The sequence below is a fragment of the Pelodiscus sinensis genome, chromosome 8 (genome assembly GCF_052426305.1).
Source record: "Pelodiscus sinensis isolate ZL-2025 chromosome 8, ASM5242630v1, whole genome shotgun sequence".
NCBI lineage: Eukaryota > Metazoa > Chordata > Testudines > Trionychidae > Pelodiscus > Pelodiscus sinensis.
The window spans coordinates 51,576,688-51,594,860 of NC_143059.1; the positions used below are offsets into that span (position 1 = coordinate 51,576,688).

The following is an 18,173-nucleotide window of genomic DNA, read 5'->3' on the forward strand; positions in this document are numbered from 1 at the left end:
TAGTGAAGACATGGCCTTAAATCGTGCCTCATAGGCAGTTCTGCATGTTGACTGTGCTGCAGAAAAGGATCGCTTCAGCGGTGTTCCATGGTGTCTGGCGTGCAGAGGAAAGGATACAGCAGCTGTGCCAAGCTTAAGAAAGTGCGATATGTGCTCCTGATCAGGGTGTGTCATAGCCCACTTCCTGTTGCATTCCATGAGGTGACTAGTAGCACTAGCTTCATGCAGTCCTTGCACTCAGAGGAACCCAAGAATTGTTAAAAATGGGGTTAACTCCTAGTGTATCCACATTAGTACAAGATGCAAATGAGCCTTAAAACTACAGAGATGTAATTATTTCTGGAGGTAAGCTATAGAAACAGGAGGACAGAAGTAGGTATCGCTATAGGAAAGGAAATATGGGGGGAATTTAATATTGGAAATAGGCTAAACCGAAAGTGGATATATTTAAGGTGAGACCTGAAGTAAGGAAGTGACTCAGTAGATCCAGAAATGCATGTATGATCCAGCTGAATTATTGAACACCACTAGCCCCAAATCTGTGTCTAGATCTAATTTATTTAGTTAAAGGTTTTTCTTTTTTTCTGAGATGAATATTCCAATATTGCAGAAACTCCTGCTATTTTAAAAATCACAGTTCAGTGAGGTGCCATGCCTATCATTTATTGTATAGTCCATAGCTTTTCACAAACTGTGCATAAGAAGAATAGTTGAAAAATAAACTATGTACTGTAGTATGAAATTAAACCAGGACAGCTGCAATGGATTTCACAGCTGGCATGAGAAGCTGCCACGGCACCCTTGAGAGAAGGTGAGGAACCTGAGTAATGCTACAGATCATTTGGCAATGGTTTTGTTTGCTGTTTCACAGAAGTGTTTAGATTTGTATGTATGTGAGTTGGGTACATTGTTACTGTGGATCTCCCACATGTGAGTAAGAAATTTAATTCTTACGCAGACATGTTTCAACAGTACACAAGTCTGAGGTACAGTGAACATGCAATTATATGTGAATTCATTTATGAGCTTTTGAAAACATCTTTTTTATTATGAAAAATATTTATATAATTTCTGTAGAACACACATTACACCTTTCTCTCCTTGTTTAAATTAAAAATACTACCTGGACAAAAATTCAGCTTGCCTTTGTCTCCCTTCACATGCACTACGTTGTAAATACAGAAGTGATATTTTGATTTCCATGTTGATTTTATGAAGTAAAGAAAAATTCTCAAGCAGTAGGTTCATCATTTTCTTCTCTGTCTCCATGGTACACTCTTTTGTAAGAACACATACTCATTCCATCATTTCATATCACCCCTGACACTTTCAAATCACACTTCACTCTGTGCATTTCAGCGTAACACACTCCCAAACTTATTTTGACAGCAATTTATTTCCTTCCATCTTTCAACAAACATTCAACATCAAACATTACAGCCTACAACAAATGCAAAAGTCACAATCACGTGAGTTCACATATTGTCATGGATTGGCAGACTTTGTCCTGTCACCCCACAAGTCTTGGAATGATTTAATAGCATAGTGTTTCAGTTTTTCAGCCTTCATCCAAATTTTGGGAAGATTTTTAGAAAGTAGTTTCATGAGGTGATAGTTTAACTTTTGCCAGCTCTAATTAAGCTAAAATTGAGTCAGAAGTTGTTTGCCACGTGGTCTTTAACACTAGACTAATTAATCAGTCGGTGGAGTCTGCTATTAGCTGACTGGAGCCAAGATTCAAACTGGGATGCTTGTCATTCATGGGTTCCAGCATTATCAGGTGAGCTGAAAATCAAAATTGGATCCAAGTTACAGTTCTTGACATGAATATCCCTAAACTTTGAAATGATCAAGATGCAGATTGAGTTCATAATTTTGCAAATGGTCATTGTCTTTGCAATTATTGACATTCTTCCTCCTTCTCTGATTGATCTGCAAAAAAAAAAAAAATCCCTCAGATAGATATATAGGCAAGCTGCAAATTTCTGACCAGGTTTAGATCCAGATTTCTCCAAAGTGTGAGTGGGTTTGAACTAGGTTCCAGTTTGGGCCAGCTCTACCAAATCCTAAAAATCACTTTCTCTTTAGAGTAATAAAATTATCTTTCTTTTCCCAAGCGTTATTGTTTTCTGTTTTCCCCCTTTTTAAAATATTGGTCCTACAAACTTCCTTATGTATAAATGTTACTTTATTAAATTAAGTCCATTATCTTGATTAAACACAGTTGTTACTGACATTCCTAGAATTTTTAGATGGTTCCAGAAAGGGAAGTTGACAAAAATTTTAAAGAAAGGAATGGAAGGATTAGATTTTTATTGGTAAATATCAATTTCAGCACACCCACCTACCCATGTATACACACACACACACACACACACACACACATAAAGCTCATGAAAAAAATATTTCCATTTATGATAATAGAAATTTACAGATAGATAAAGTATGAAAAATGCTGCATGAGAACTTAAGAATTCGATTTAAGAATACTTTGTATATATATCAACATGAGATGTTGAGTATTTGTGTTTTAATGCAATTACAACTTCTTCTGCACAAAAATGATGACATTTGGAGGTATTTCCTTTTAGAAATGAGAACCCACATAAGGAGCTCTATAAACTAGGATAATCTGCGATAATTAACTTTTATTAATACATTTCAAAGCACTTTGCAAAATATCATTAGACTCATTTTACTGGAAGAAATCTAAGATACAGAGAAGTGAAGTGATTACTCCAAGGTCAAGGGCAGCAGATGAAGTAATGACAGGCAAGTGACAAAGCCAGAATAGAAGTTAGGGGTGAAATCCTGGTCCCGCTGAAATCAGTGGAAGCATTTGCATTGACTTCAATGGAGCTAGTGTTTCACTTCAGTCCACTGCCCTATTCAGAAGAACATGCAATTTTCTCTACACATCAGTATGAATTAATGCACAAGATAACTTAGACAGTGTTTAGGGCCTCACAAAATGAGGGGCATATAAAAAAGGGGGAAAAGGGCTCTAATTCAGACTTCATAAAAATTGATTGATAAATGAGATATGAGAGATTCTCTCTAAATATAGACATTTTGTTCAAATATGACAAAAATATACACATCTGGCTACGCAAATATCCTTATTCTACCTACCCTTACTCTTCACTAAGTGTTCATTATTACCAGGCAGGATGCCATGGCTGAGAAAAAAATGCTGATTACACCTTTAAAATTAGTATTTGTAAAAGTAAGTCTGCTAGCCTAAGGCAGCATTTTGTTGGCCAGCTGTTACTGATAAAATTCTGTTCGTCGCATTATAACTTATTTAAATAAATAAATGATCTCACAGCTGATAAAGTGTAAAAAAACGTGAAGTTGGAGATGGCAGTGTTGTGAAGCACTCCTGCCAAGCCCAAAGTTCTATGAGACTAGTCCTAGGAGTGACATCATGTATAGCATCCCTCTTGGCTGGTAAAAGCTGGAAGGCTGCCATCTTTTGTTTACGGTCCAGCACGCTCAGTCATATAGAACCTTCATTCCTGTTTTTCTTCATTTTTGAAGTGTTAATGTGTTCTTTCTTCTTTTCATCTATAAATACATGTAATTGTATATTTTAGTGAACACATTGTTTTCTGCTTCATGCACTATCCCTGCTTCACATGCTTGAATTTGCAGGTGATCCTCTGATGGACTTAGGTCAAGTTGACCTTGAAGAGAATAAATTTGACAAATCATTGTTTAATAGTGAAAATTAAATCAGAATAAACATTTGTAAATATATTTGATATATCATCTGAAGAAATTTAATTCTATAACAATATTAATCAAATGTTTTTTTATTTATTCATATGAAAAGAATCATTTTTCTTTTTATATGTTCAATGTCCTTTCTGTGAAAATAATAAATTTATTTTTTATGGTATTGACTTCTAACACTTGTCATAGTTTAGGGCCTCTGAATCCAGCCCTGCTATACATAGTTGCAGTCCTAAATGTATCAGAGTGGCTGTGAATCTATTCCTTTTTGCAGATGTCAGGATTCTGATGTGCCGTATCAATTGCATTTCTACGGCTAAGACTTGGTGCTCTGGTACTTTTTGAATAATATCTTCTTGTATGAACATTCCACATTTTTTTTCACCTCTAACAATATTTTTATAGTAGATGAAAGCCTTCCCTGGCAAAAATTTAATGAGTGACTCTGATCATAAGTACAATTCACTCTGAATTAAGATTTTGAAGTCTCAGTCAACAGTTAGCAAAACATTTTCTTTATTTTCTTTGCATCCTTTAATCCTCATTAATATTCTTGTAGAAATAATTCAATCTTAATTTTTTTAAAAAAAATTAGACCTATTAACTGTTCAATTTTTAAAACGTTCACATTCACTTGGTTCTTATTTTCATTTGTGTGTTTCTTAATTCAATATGTTTTGTTTTCATATATTAAAAACATAATGGGGTAGATGAATAAACCTCTGTGTAGATATTTTGGCCAACTTTGCCACTGGCATAAGTAGGTGAAACTCCATTATAATGAATCTGCCTTCTGTTAGCATGAGGACAATGCCACCAGCACATGAAACGTTGTTTTTCTCATAATTTATTTTTAATGTTTTTAATAGCAACACAGGTGTGCATGCTGCTAAACTGGCAAATGCTTGTTCATTTATCTCATCTTCTGAAAATGTCCTCATCCAATGCTCTGAGAACATGTAAAATCATTATAAATATACAAATAACAAAAAGGATCCAGTTTCCCAAAAATCAAGACCATTGTCTGTTTCCATAATTTAAAATAAAGGAGACTCTTCAGAAACGGTGTCTTGACCTAACTCTGCTCCCACTGGAAACATCACTCTCTCTCACCATCCTGCTTATAAAATTGTTGCCCGGCATACAAAAACGTAGGAAAACGGATGCGTCTTGGAGTGTGACCTGAAAGTGAGACAGGTGAGTGTCTGGTAGCTAATGAGAGAAATGAAATCCACATTCCAAGACTTTTCACTGAAAACCACCTGCTGCCAGTCCCTTGTAATTAAATCAGGTGACTGTTAATTCAGATGCCTCACCTGATCGAAGTTACTGAAGTATTCCACAGGGAGAGATACAAGCTGTGGAATAATCAAGACTGAAATCCAAGTCCCTTAACCAAGAGCTGAAAAAGACTGAAAACACAGTGGAAGGCAAACAGACACAGAAAGTTGAGAGAAAAGCAATTGGATGTTTGAGGCACATTTTCCCACAGACAAAGCTACATTACAGATTTTTTTTCCTCTAGTTACTCATTAATTGTTATACATATTCACATAAATCTACTATCTATTTGAGAGAGTGTGTCACTCGGTTTGCTCAAGAACTCCTCCTAACTGATAAGACTTGGAACCACCAAATCCAGTATACAGCTTCCTCTTATAACTTAAAGCAAGATAAGGGTTTAACTGTGTTAGGAAAATAGGATGTGTCTGGAATGGGATTGCTAGAAAACCGTACAGAATCAACCAGGGAGGTGAAAAGGGTTGGCTGGGGGCACCCCCATCCAGGACTGCCCCAGCCCTGAGCCCACCCTCAGGAATTCCTATGGGAACATTGCTGGCTGTTCCTCTTTGTCAGGGAGTGAGGGGAAAGTACATAGTTTTCTGCATTCCTCGTGCTGGCCAGAAAGCACAAGGGGTCCCAGCTGCGGGACACACAGCGGGGAGGGGAGGGTGCATCTACTGGAGCTGCAGTGGCCACAGAGAGGTGCTTCTCACCTGGCCCCTCTCAAACTGCTGCACTGAGAGGGGGCAGGGATTGTCCTTTCTCCCTGGGGCAGCCTGCATACTGAATCCCTCATTCACACCCCCGACTCCAGAGCAAGGTTTAAATGAAGCATGTACATTTTCATTTTATTTTCCAAAACCCCAAAATTAATTAAGGGCTCAAACAACACCAGGTAAATCTTCTAATATATAAATAAGTGAAATATCTTGAAGTGAAAGACCAGCATTGGTAGTCTTTGTGGAAGGGAAGACTTTCAAGATGAGATTTGAATGAGCAGGTGATCTAGTCAGGGACTTCAGCTCATATAGGACGTGAGACAACTAAACCATAATTCCCACTAGGGACCATGGCAGCATTTGCAAATCAAAATATTTCGGTATTCAGTCAAAATACTTTGGCTGAAGGCATCTGATGTCTTTTGGAGTTTGGGTTTTTTTTTTAGTTTTGGACAACAACAGATGTTGTATTCATTTGTATCCAAAAATAGCTTTAAAAGAAAAATTTTGACCAGCCCTAATTACAAGTCTTCATAAATACTACTTAAGCCTTATTTTAGGTAGCATACAGTCCTCTTGATGATCTTCTGCATATGGGGAAATTTCCCTTTCAGAGCACTGGAATCCAGGCAGGAAATGCTAGAAGCTCAAAGGTAGTTAAGATTTAAAGAAAATAAATCCTATAAATCAGAATGTCAGATTAACCAGTAACACTGAAACTTTTAAACAAGTGGTTTGTTGTCTTAATAGTCTCAATAGAGGACATGTGGGAGCTGACTTTTAAGCTAAACAAGCTCATTTAATTAGTTATAGTAAACAACTGCATTTTGTGTGTGTGTGCATGTATGAGAGAGAGTAATATATGAGGCTTGTTGTTTTTTGGGGGCAGAGGATTGTGGTGATGTAGTGAGGAGGTAGATGGGGTGCAGTATTAGAATTGTTTTGCATAATCAGTAAGAGGTGCTTATGGTGTGAAAACTTAACCCATTGATCCTGTTTCTTCACTTACTTGTGCTGTCATTGTTTGCACCAGTGCAATCCATGTGCAACATAAGATGTCACCAAACCAGAATAGTGATATAAATGTAGCCGTGTTAGTCTGGGGTAGGTGAAGCAAAATGCAGGACAATGTAGCACTTTAAAGACTAACAAGATGGTTTATTAGATGATGAGCTTTCGTGGGCCATCCTTTTATATCTATTTTCCCCTTCCTTTGTCCAGGTGGAAATGGCTATGGAAAGTACAAGGCAATGGAGAATCAGGCATGAAGTCTTTATTTCTGTATTTAACTGTGAAGGGCTATAGGCCCATGAAGTATGTGAATACTTTTGAGAGAACAATAAAAAATGAAAAAATGAAAGATTGTATCCTAGTTTACTTTGGTAAAACACTTCTAAACCAACTGACTAAATTGTATTCCTTATAATAAGCACAAGCTCTTGATCTAAAACCTTCAGCCAGCTTTTAAAAATCCAGTTAATTATTAAACAATGTTGGCAAATTTTGGATGCATGACTGGCTTTTGAGCATTTATCTGATAAACCGTATTTCCTTTTTGAGTTTATGTACATAGCTTGAGCTTCTCTTCTTCTGAAGGAAAAGAGTCTATTTTGTTTTGGTGGACAAACGAGTCAGGAGGTCCATTTAATGTAAGATATACATTTAATGGACACTATGCAGAAATTAGACTGTTCTAAAAATGTTGAGAGAAGTGGAATAACCAGATTGTGGATAAAAGCCATTTTTTGGCACTCGAAGGTCACATGCAGTGATTGCTCTCAGAGGGTCTGAAGGAAGTAATGTAGGCAGAGGTAATTATTTTTCTTGTTCTACAGAAAAAAATAGATGTTTAATCATAGTCTTTCTGACTAAAACAAGCATGTTACAGTTAAGTAGAAATACTGATTGTGGTTATATCTACATTCCACCTTTCCAATGCAGCTTCAAGTAAATAGGACAAAAATGTCAATATTAAAGACATGCATATTTAAGGACTTCTGTTTTATAAGTTAGATCACATTTTGTTTTTAGATATGTGGTTTTGTTTTGTTTTGTTTTTGCATTTCACTTTTTAAAGAGAGTAAATATTCATCCCATTTCTTCTTAATCATTTTGACTGTGGAGTCTTACTAACATTTTCAGCTGTTCAGCATTGTTGTAATGTGTGGTGGTAGTGTGTATTTTCCCTGGCAGTGTCTAGCTTAATTTGGGAGTGCATGTAATTAAGTGTGTCAGTTTTTTATAATGTGCTTTTATGATTCCTTCCAGAGCATGGAAATACATTTTTAAAGTGTAAATGATTTATATCACAGATTCTCTTGGGAACTGATCACTAGTCTCACAGGGCTGCTTATACATGTGCAACATTTCTCTGGGTTTAAAGTACTCACTGACGATATCATTGGCCTCTCTTCTGCCCTTATATATGAGCTCTGCTGGAAGGCCTTCATTACCTAGCACTATTTGGTGATGAGGCCATGTAGCTGTGCTGTAGAAAAACAATGAATTTTGTATCAAAATGAAATCGGTGGACAATAATATATATAATGACAAGCCACTTGGGATCCCGGATAGTAGAAAATTGTCTGGCACTTGAAACACACCAGTGATAACGACCAGCACATGCTTATCTTCCCTGTTATTTTTCCTAAGACAAACTTAATTCCAGTTCTGCCTGAATTGAAGTCAATGGGGCTCCCTGCACATTCCAAGATCTGCCTGTGGGGATCCAGTTGCAGGACTGGAGCCTTACTACCGCACTGCCTTTCAAATATTTGTTATGCTCTGAAGAAGATTTTCAAAGACTCTAAAGGAGTCTTATGCCAATAGAAGTTAGGTGTCGAACTGTATGCAAATGGAAGGCAAGTGCCGTAGTGTAGCAAATAGGGTAATAAAGCACTTCTCAGGCTCAACTTGTAGCACGTTGTTCTATTTGTGTTTGTAATTTTGAAAGTAATACGCTGGTGACTTTTCTGATCTTTTTTTACCTTTACAGTAATTCAGGGTATGTTGACACTTCAGCTGGGATGATGATTCCCAGCAGGGATACAAACACAAACTAGTCCTGTTGAACCACTACAAATAACAACATAGCAGTGTGGCCTCTGCAACTCAGGCTAGCCACCTGCATACATACCCAGTCAGGCAAGGCTGGACTCCATCATCAAGCTCGAACCACTGCTCATGCACCACATGCTGTTTTTAGCATGCTAGCTGAGACAACTGCAGTGTAGACATACTGGAAGGGCAGTTCAATATACTGTATAGGACTGGAGTACTATCCCTTTAAATCACTTGCTCAATTTTTTCAGCCTACTGTAGTCCTTTCTAGGATTGCCAGATGGCTTAACTAAAAATATCAAACAACCACCCCCCCCCCCAAAAAACAGCAACACTGGGAAAAAATTCTGTTGGGGGAGGGGGGAAGAGGGAGACCAGAGTTGTTCAGGAAAAAAGAAAAAGTATCCTGAGAGTTATTAAACCAAAAACACCAGCATGCCCCTTTAAGAAAAGCCTTTGAGGCTTTTTTGCTGGCGGCCATCTTGTTTTCCTGATTGGAGCCAGAAGACAGCTCTCTTGCAGAATGAGGTAAGCAGGAGGTCCGGGGAGCCCGGGGAAGGGCCAGAGGCTGGGACCGGTTGTTGAGTGTGTGTAGGGTTGCCAGGTGTCCGGTATTTTTGCCTCCTGACAGGGGAAAAAAATCAGAAAATACCGGACATTTTAGGTGTCCGGTATTTTCTGAATTTTTTTTTACCAGACAGGAGGTGAAAATACTGGATAAGCAATTCTGGGTCAATTCTGGATAAGCAATTTTGTAAGCAAGTAGTTTTTAATTGAAAGAATTTTTTCAGGTGTCTGATTTGTCTTCCATCCCCCCTCACATTTCAACTCAATTAAAAACTACTTGCTTACAAAATCAAACATAAAAATATGTAAGTGTCAGAGTGTATTATTACTAAAAAAATGGTTTATGTTCTTATTTTTACCATATTATTATAAAATAAATCAATTGGAATATAAATATTATACTTATATTTCTCTGTATAGAGAAATCTAAACAAGTTATGGACTGTATGAAATTTGAATTTACTTTGTACTGACTTTGCTAGTGTTTTATGTAGCCTGTTGTAAAACTGGGCAAATATCTAGATGAATTGATGTTCCTCCCCTGAGACCACAGGGTTATGTATACTCCTGGTAGAGAACCCTTGCTTTAAATAGTTGAGTCAGCTAGCCATGTTCTCTGCGGCTATGTCTACACTATGGCATCTTTGCAGAAGAGGAAATGCAAATGAAGCTCTGATTTGCAAATCTCGCACTCTCATTTGCATATTCTCTTCCTTTTTGCGGAAGAGGTTTTTGTGAAAAAAACGACAGTGTAGATGGGGCTATTTTTTGCAAAAAAAAATCCCTTTTGCACAAGATCCTGTAAACCTCATTTTTTGAGGAATAAGGGAACTTGCGCAAAAGGGTGGATTTTTTTGTAAAAAATGGCCCTGTCTACACTGTGGGGTTTTTTTCGCAAAAACCTCTTCTGCAAAAAGGATTGGAAGAGAATAGGAAAATGAGAGCACGAGATTTGCAAATCAGTGCTTCATTTGAATTTCCTCTTCCACAAAAATGCCATAGTGTAGCCATAGCCTGTCTTTAGCTCACTGTTAGAACTCAACCAGAACAGCAGTGTTGTTTATATTCAGTAAACACAGTTATATGGACCTCAGAATGCCAATGTGCTTCCTTTATATTATTTTTATGTAAAGAGCAAAAGGCATAATAGATGATTAACTCCCCCTTGTGCCTTTTAAAATATCCCCCTATTTTTAATTATCTAGTATATAGCTAATCAAGGTGTAACCCCCTTTTTCCTCCCCGGGTTACTCGGGAGCAGGTTACACTCACAGGTGTGCCGGGGTGCCTGATGGTCTTGACATAAAAGGAGATCATGAGTATCCCAGTGGTGATGTTGTTTGGTTGGGGAAAACCTATCCACTCCCTTGCTGCAGTCCCTTACTCATAAATAATGTACAGTGGCAGGGCATTGGCTGGCCCTGTACACACTGTTGTGCCTTGGGAGCCTCCAGGAATAAACTTATTCCAGCAATAAACTGGATCTAACTCCAGAACAACAATTACAAATCATAAATAATATACATCTAATAGATTGCATTAGAATGAACAACCTTTACTTAAAGAAACAGGCTTTAACAAATTAACAGTGAATAACATCAATTAACAAAGTACACAAGTAAAAGGAACTTATCTAGCTGCTAATATTTATCCCACCCCAGTGTGCACACCCCTGGACTCAGAGTCCTGGACTTAGAGTCCCAGACACTTGCTTGCGTGGGCGCGCTTGAAGAACTTCAGCTGTAATGGAGATTCTCTGTAGGTAGGGTGTATGTGGGTCCAAGCTATGCAGAAGCTCTGTGTTACGGGGTCCACAGGCTCACCCCGCCCTGGGCAGCCCCGCTGCCCCGGTTGCCGTCCTGGATGGTCCCGGTCTCCGTGAAGCGGCGCCTGGCCACCCTCTCTTCAGCCGCCCAGACGATCCCTCAAGCGAGGAGGTGAGGGGGGTCCGGGCCCTCCCTCTCTCCACACCCCAGCCCAGGGCCCTAAGGCGGGGGAGACGCTCCTCTCTCCCCAAACCTGGCTGATGGGGCACGGAGCCGCAATGCATCAGCCCCCAGGCTCCAATACACCCGCCCTGGGCTGCTTCCTCATGCCCTTGCTCGTCCGCTCACCGGCCGGCTTGTCCCACTGCCTCCTCGTGACTCTCAGTCCCTTCCTCCGACGTCCTCCTCCTTGCCTCCCCCTCTTCCTCTGCCTCTGCTGGTTTTATACCTGGGGAGGATGACGCCCCCGCCCATCCAGAGCACCTGCACCTGCATTCACCCGCAGTTCCAGCTTCTCCTCCCCAGCTGTCTCTACTCACCCCCGGTGTCCTCCTTGCCTCCAGGAGCAGTGGGTAATGTGCTCGGGACCGCGTTCGTGGAGCCGCCTGCTGGGCGGTGCGTCCCGGCTACCCCGCCGACCGCATCCCCAGTGGTGGCGAGAAAAGCCGCGGTGCTCCTTTCTGCCCTGCTGGGGGGGGCACCCTCGGTGCGGGGTTGCCTCACCCCGTCACCCCCCCTGCTGCTCAGGGCTGTGCTGGCTAAACCGCCTGCCAAGCGGCGCGTCCCGGCTACTCCGCCGACCGCGTCCTCGGCAGCGGCGGGAAAAGCCATGCCGCTTTTCTCGGCCTCGCTGAGGGGGGCACCTTTAGTGCGGGGTTGCCTCACCCTGTCACACTCTGGTTCACTGGAATGGCCTCTCTGCCTCTCTTTGAACCCAGAGTTAGTCTGTATCTCTGAGGTCTGTCCCAGGCAGCATTTCCCCAAAGATGCCCAGTTACTCACAGTCCCTTCTGTGTGCTGGATGCAGAGTAGCTTCTAGACACAAGTACAGCCAAAGGACCTCCCCTCTAGGGCAATCAGAAGCAGCCTGCTAGATCCCAGTTCCAAAGGCTCGCTGTCCCAGTCTGTTAATGCCACATCATAGCTCCCAAACTGGATCAAACTCCTCCACAGCAGCCTAGCTCCCGTTCTGCTCCAAAAACAGAGGGATGAGTCCACAGACTGCTGAGTCTTCCTCCACACAGGTAGAGAGACTCAGATCTCCCACACAAGAGTCACTGCCTTCCTGTTTTTCCCAAGGGCTCATGGGAATTGTAGTCTTTAAGGCTGGATTGCAGCACACAGGGTCTTTCCAGAAAATAAGCAGTGGCACCTTTAGTAAGAGGTCTACAAAGGTATCAGCCTTAATCTAGATTTTAGAAAACAATGTACAATTTTTCAAAAGTTGTCAATATTTCTTTACAAACTCTCATTCTATATGTTGCCAGTAGATGAACAGATACATTTGTTCCCCCGTGTTTTTATTGTTTTGTCTGTTCTGACCATTCAATCCAGCCCTAAGTTAACATCTCTAATTATCTTCAAGATGCACTATTTTTCTTTTATTGTGTCAGAGGTGTAGCCTTGTTAGTCTGTCACACATGATCTAACCACATAAACAACCACATCAGAGGCTCATATAACTGCACATTCACCAATGTGATCTATGCCAACAAGTGCCAGCAATGCCTCTCTGCCATGTATATTAGCCAAACTGGGCAGTCTCTATGACAAAGGATTAATGAATTCAAATCAGATATTCGAAAAAGTAACAACCAGAAACCTGTGGGGGAACATTTTAACTTGCCAGGGCACTCATTAATGAATCTCAAAGTTACCATATTACAAGCCAATTAAACAAAACAGCTTGAAAGGGAAGCTGCGGAACTTAATTTCATTTACAAGTTTGATACCAGCAATAGGGGCTTAAACAAAGACAGTAACTGGATTGCTCGCTACATTCCATATCCTAATGACACAAAAAGCCAAACAATGGGTATTTAAGAGTACTTAGAACCCACTCTGTCAGCTTCATTTACCATGGACACTCTAATGGACCATTTTTTCCCCATTTTTTTCCTTCTCTGTCCATTCCTATCTCCTCTCTTTATCTGCTATTTATTTTGCAATCTAGATCCCTTAACTCCATTCATCTGACGAAGTGGGTTGTGCTTATGAAAGCTCATGATACCGTCTACATTTTTTGTTAGCCTTTAAGGTGCTGTTACCAAGACTCCTAAATTACTTAAAAAACAACAAATAGTCTGGTAGCACTTTAAAGACTAACAAAACATGTAGATGGTATCATAAGCTTTAGTGGGCACAGCTCACTTTTTCAGATGACTGGCTTTGGATCTGAGAGAGTTTCCACTCTATTCGGCTGAATGCAGACCTATCTGGCTTTAAGATTAAGCTAGATGGGTTTATGAAGGGGATGGTTTGATGGGATATCATGATCTTGGAAACTAATTGACCTTTCACTATCGGTGGTAAATAGGCCAATGGTGGGATGATAGGAGTTACTATAGAGAACTTTTCCTGGGTGTCTGGCTGGTGAATCTTGCCCCCATGCTCAGGGTTCAGCTGATTGCCATATTTGGGGTCGGGAAGGACTTTTCCTCCGGGGTAGATTGGCTGAGGCCCTGGAGGTTTTTTGCCTTCCTCTGTAGCATGGGGCATGGATCACTTGCTGGAGGATTCTCTGCATCTTGGGGTCTTTAAACCATCATCTGAGGAGTTCAATATCTGAGATATAGGTGAGAGGATTATTCCAGGAGTGGGTGGGTGAGATTCTGTGGCCTGCATTGTGCAGGGGGTCAGACTAGATGATCATAATGGTGCCTTCTGACCTTAAAGTCTATGAGTCTATAAGTTGTTTTTGACTGTTGAGCATAGTTCTATAGAAAATCGGAGTCTTACCTTTGTCAGGACTGCAGAATTGTGCCTATTATAGCATCACAGCTTGTTCAATCATCTCACTGTATATCAAACAATTCAATACATACTGAATGCTACGAAAAAATGATCATCCTGGGGGGGGAGGGCGGTCTGATACTGACCAATCACAGGGTTTGGTCCTGTGTGTAGCATCTGTTCATTTATGTACTGTTTTCTGGAGCTCAGTACGTTTGTCTCTTTGGGCCAGTATGCTGTAATTTAAAAATAACCCTTGGTACTACTCTTGCTTATACAGAGAAAAAAGATCCATTTTTCTGAGCCTTTAGTTAACGGTCCATACTAATGGCTTAATACTCAGGCTTCCTGCAATCCTCATTCTCCTTAATCAGGGTGTTAAACCTGAATATCTATTAGGAACATATGCAGCAGTGATGTAGCTGCGTTGATCCCAGGATATTAGAGACACAAGGTAGGTGAGGTAATGTATTTTATAGCACCAACTTCTGTCGGTGAGAGAGATGAGCTTTCTCTTTTACTAATAGAAGTTGGTTCAGTAAGAGAGATTACTTCACTCACCTTGTCTCTCTAATGGGAATATAGTCCCACAGTTTCCTGTAGCTCCATTTATCAACACTTCTGCCTTGTCAGTGATAATATGATATGGGCATTTAAAATGCTCCTAAACATCGCTCTTCCTTTAATTGTCCATTGATCCTATTGCCTAATTCTCCACCTGCTTCAGTGAAGTATGTGTTATTGTAAATCTATATTGCATATTTTTATTATCCCAAAAGAATTGCATAGCCCTTATTCTATTTAATTGATTACTGGTTTTGTTCTATCACTTTGTTACGTTAGAGCTCACAGTGGTTATCCAGCATATTTTACCTAATCTGTCACTGCATTATTATAAAGTACTTAATTATGTTCAGACAGCATCCCTATATTTATAATTTTGCATGTAGGGGTATGATGCATGAATGAGAATGAAAGCAGTGAGTATGATATTAAGGGTATGTCTACACAGCAGGGCTTAACTCAAAATAAGCTACATAAATTGAGCTACATCAATTGCATAGCTTATTTCGACTTTTGATGCTGTATACACAGCACTTATTTCAAAATAGAACACTCTTCTTCCTACTTCCCTTACTCCTCATTATATTGAAATAACTGCCTGCTGTGTAGACACAGACTGTGTTATTTCAAAATAACGTTAGTTAAGTATGTGCTTAAATACCTTGCCGAATTGAAGATTAAGTAAGTAGGAATGGAATTATATTAATTTGAATGCCCTTTATTTTAGTCCTCCCATTATTTTATTTCTTATTTAAGAGACCTTTGCTTTACATGATACAGTGATCAAAAGGAATACTTTTTTCTAATCAGTACAAATGCATTGTCATTCCGTACCAGTGGTGCACCTAGTCCAACAGCCTTTCTGACAGTGCAGGTACCAAGTGCTTCTGAAGGTGGTGCAGGAATCCCTAGTGTACACAATTATGGAGTATCTTGTTCTTTCTGATCCCTCCTCTTCTCAATTACTATTTGGTTGCATGAGGATTTATATTATATCCATAAGTTCCCCCCCCCCCCCATCTAATGTACTTTCTGATGTTCTTCTTATCCTTGTAAACATGTAATCATTTTTTTAAAAAGAGCCCTACAAAGCTCTGTGCTTCAAGATGATATTCTGTGGCAATGAATGCGACTGTTTTTAAAAACATGTTTAAAGTATTAGAAATGGGTTGAAAGGATGGTTAAGATAGATTTATAGAATTTTTGCCAGCTCAGAGGCAAGAGAAGAAAAAAGCAGAAATAGATACAGGGGCTGAACTTTAAATATATTAATTTTAAAACTGTTAAACATACGAATTGGATTCTGTCTTGGAGAATAAATGGGTGTAGTCTAATCTGTTCTTATTTCTTCAACCAGTTCACCCACCCACACACCCAACCCAAGTTTAAAAGATTTAAAAAATCTGACATGCAGTATATGAAATATTGTTGTACCAAATAAAAGCAAGCAGGATCTTATGAGGGGGATAAGGCAAAAAGCCACATTTATTGTAAAGATAATAATAAAAAATAAAGAGAAGATAGAAGCAAACAACGTTGTTTAACTACTTATTCCTATCACTACTTAACCCTTATACACTTGTGTATATATATATATATATAACCATTCATTCATACATCCATTCATTCAAGTTCTGTGTATAGTTACCAGCCTGGAAGTTGCTTGTGACAGAATACTGGCCAGGTACTCTGTACACAAGTGATGGTAGTGGGGAGCGAAGTCCTGATCAGCTGCGCATCTGAAGCTCCTGGTAGGCTGGCAGCAGAACCTTGGACTCTGATTCCATAGTTTTTTAGTCCAGTTCTTATAGGAATTTCTTCCTATGCCAGTCTATGGAAATTGCTGTATCATGCTGATGTCTCCAGGGTGGCTGCCAGGTGCTCATCAGTGATCTCATCGGGTGGACCTCCAGTTTCTCCACTTGACACCTTTTGGTTGCACTGGCACCTGACGCCTTCTTCAGCCCTTTGTTGCTGTATTCTCAGGCTGGCACCTCTCAGAGCCATTCATTCATCATCCAAGCACTCTCTCATACATTCATACAGTATTTTGTATAATAATAAAAGTTGTAGTTACAGAAAGTTTCTGGGTGGTATTGCTTAAAACATTCTCTGAGTGCTGAATAAAGTTACAATGTTTTAAAGAGAACAGGCTTCAATTAAGTAACAATGCCCTTAGTCAATTACAGGGCTTGGCTCCCATAGCAGAGTTAGTGGCTTGACAATGCATTGTTACAATGTATCTCTGCAATGTCAATTTCAAGCAGCCCCTTGCACAAGCTTGAGCATGCCCTGGAGCACAGAGGGGGGGAGGGGGCTGTTTCTGGCTACATAGGATTATATTCTTAACAGTTCTAAGTTACATGACCTAATACATTATATTCTAAAGGGACAATAATAATAATAAATGTAAACATTAACAATCTTAACAAATAATAATAATAAGAAGAATTAATAATAAATCTAAACACTAAGTTGTGGGGAACAAATTATGGGGAGTCACTTCCATTTGGAGGAATCATTTTCAATACATTAATATGTTATCCCTACAATATATGGTAAAATATATTATGCCATAAGCACCTCTTTGGCTGTGAGCTAATGATAATAGAAGGAGGCCAAGCAATGAATGAAATGACATTTTTAAAATGTTTGCAAGTGATCCACTCTCCAGACAATTGGAGATGGGCCCGAACTACTACAATGGTTCCAAATGCCCACCAGATTGGGGGGGGAAGGGTTGGAGGATTGGGAACTAGATAGCAAATGTATGACTTGGATCCATTTCTAGAGAGGCTACCTTCATTACTGGGCTCAAAGAGAAAAATCCCTTTCTGATCCTTTAAGTTAGTTGTGCTTCAGGACTTACCCCAGCTGCTAAATGTGTTTCCTAGTGTGTGGCATACTAATGTCCCAGTCCTGTAACTGAGAGTGTGTTGAGCAGACTGCTGCTCCTGTGGGGAACCACCCCGAGCTCAATGGGGTTCTGTGCAGGCTCAGCAGTCATCACATTATCCATCAAGTAAAGGATTGAGATCTAACCAGCTGCATCACACACAATGCTAATGTGAGCACAGTTAACATGCTTTGAACCTGCGTATCTCCAAAGTGCGGTGCGATGCCTATGGCATCACAAATGTGAACAGAAAGTGGGATTATTCACTGCCCATCAGTTGGGAAAAGCAGCTTGAATTTTGAACAAGTACCATATGTTCTGACTGGGTGAAGCATATTTACCTCAGGGTCATTGCTCTCTTATCTCTCTAAAGCATTCATGGCCAGTGCTTTATGTAATCAGCATTGATTTCTACAATATGTTCTTTAGTCACTGATTTCCCCCCCTATAACAACCCACTGTTGTAATACAATTTCCAGTCCAATTTCCAGCTACATTTGTGATGCTTTATTCTTTCAGCCTATAAGGTCCATGGAACTCCTCATGTTACTTAATCTGATTAATGGGCTCAAGTATCGCATTTATATTATCTTGTCTAACTCCTGATTTTCTTCTATCAATCGAGTAACT

At 39.8% G+C, this 18,173-nt stretch overlaps 1 long non-coding RNA gene across 1 annotated transcript; it reads right to left on the bottom strand.

The window, feature by feature from the left end:
* Nucleotides 1-2,630: 2,630 nt before the first annotated feature.
* On the bottom strand, nucleotides 2,631-7,277 carry LOC142830432 (uncharacterized). The gene is made up of 2 exons (XR_012905665.2): nucleotides 5,052-7,277; nucleotides 2,631-3,686 (listed from the first exon to the last, which is right to left on the bottom strand). It is a non-coding gene; the product is annotated as an uncharacterized LOC142830432 (long non-coding RNA).
* Nucleotides 7,278-18,173: the final 10,896 nt, after the last annotated feature.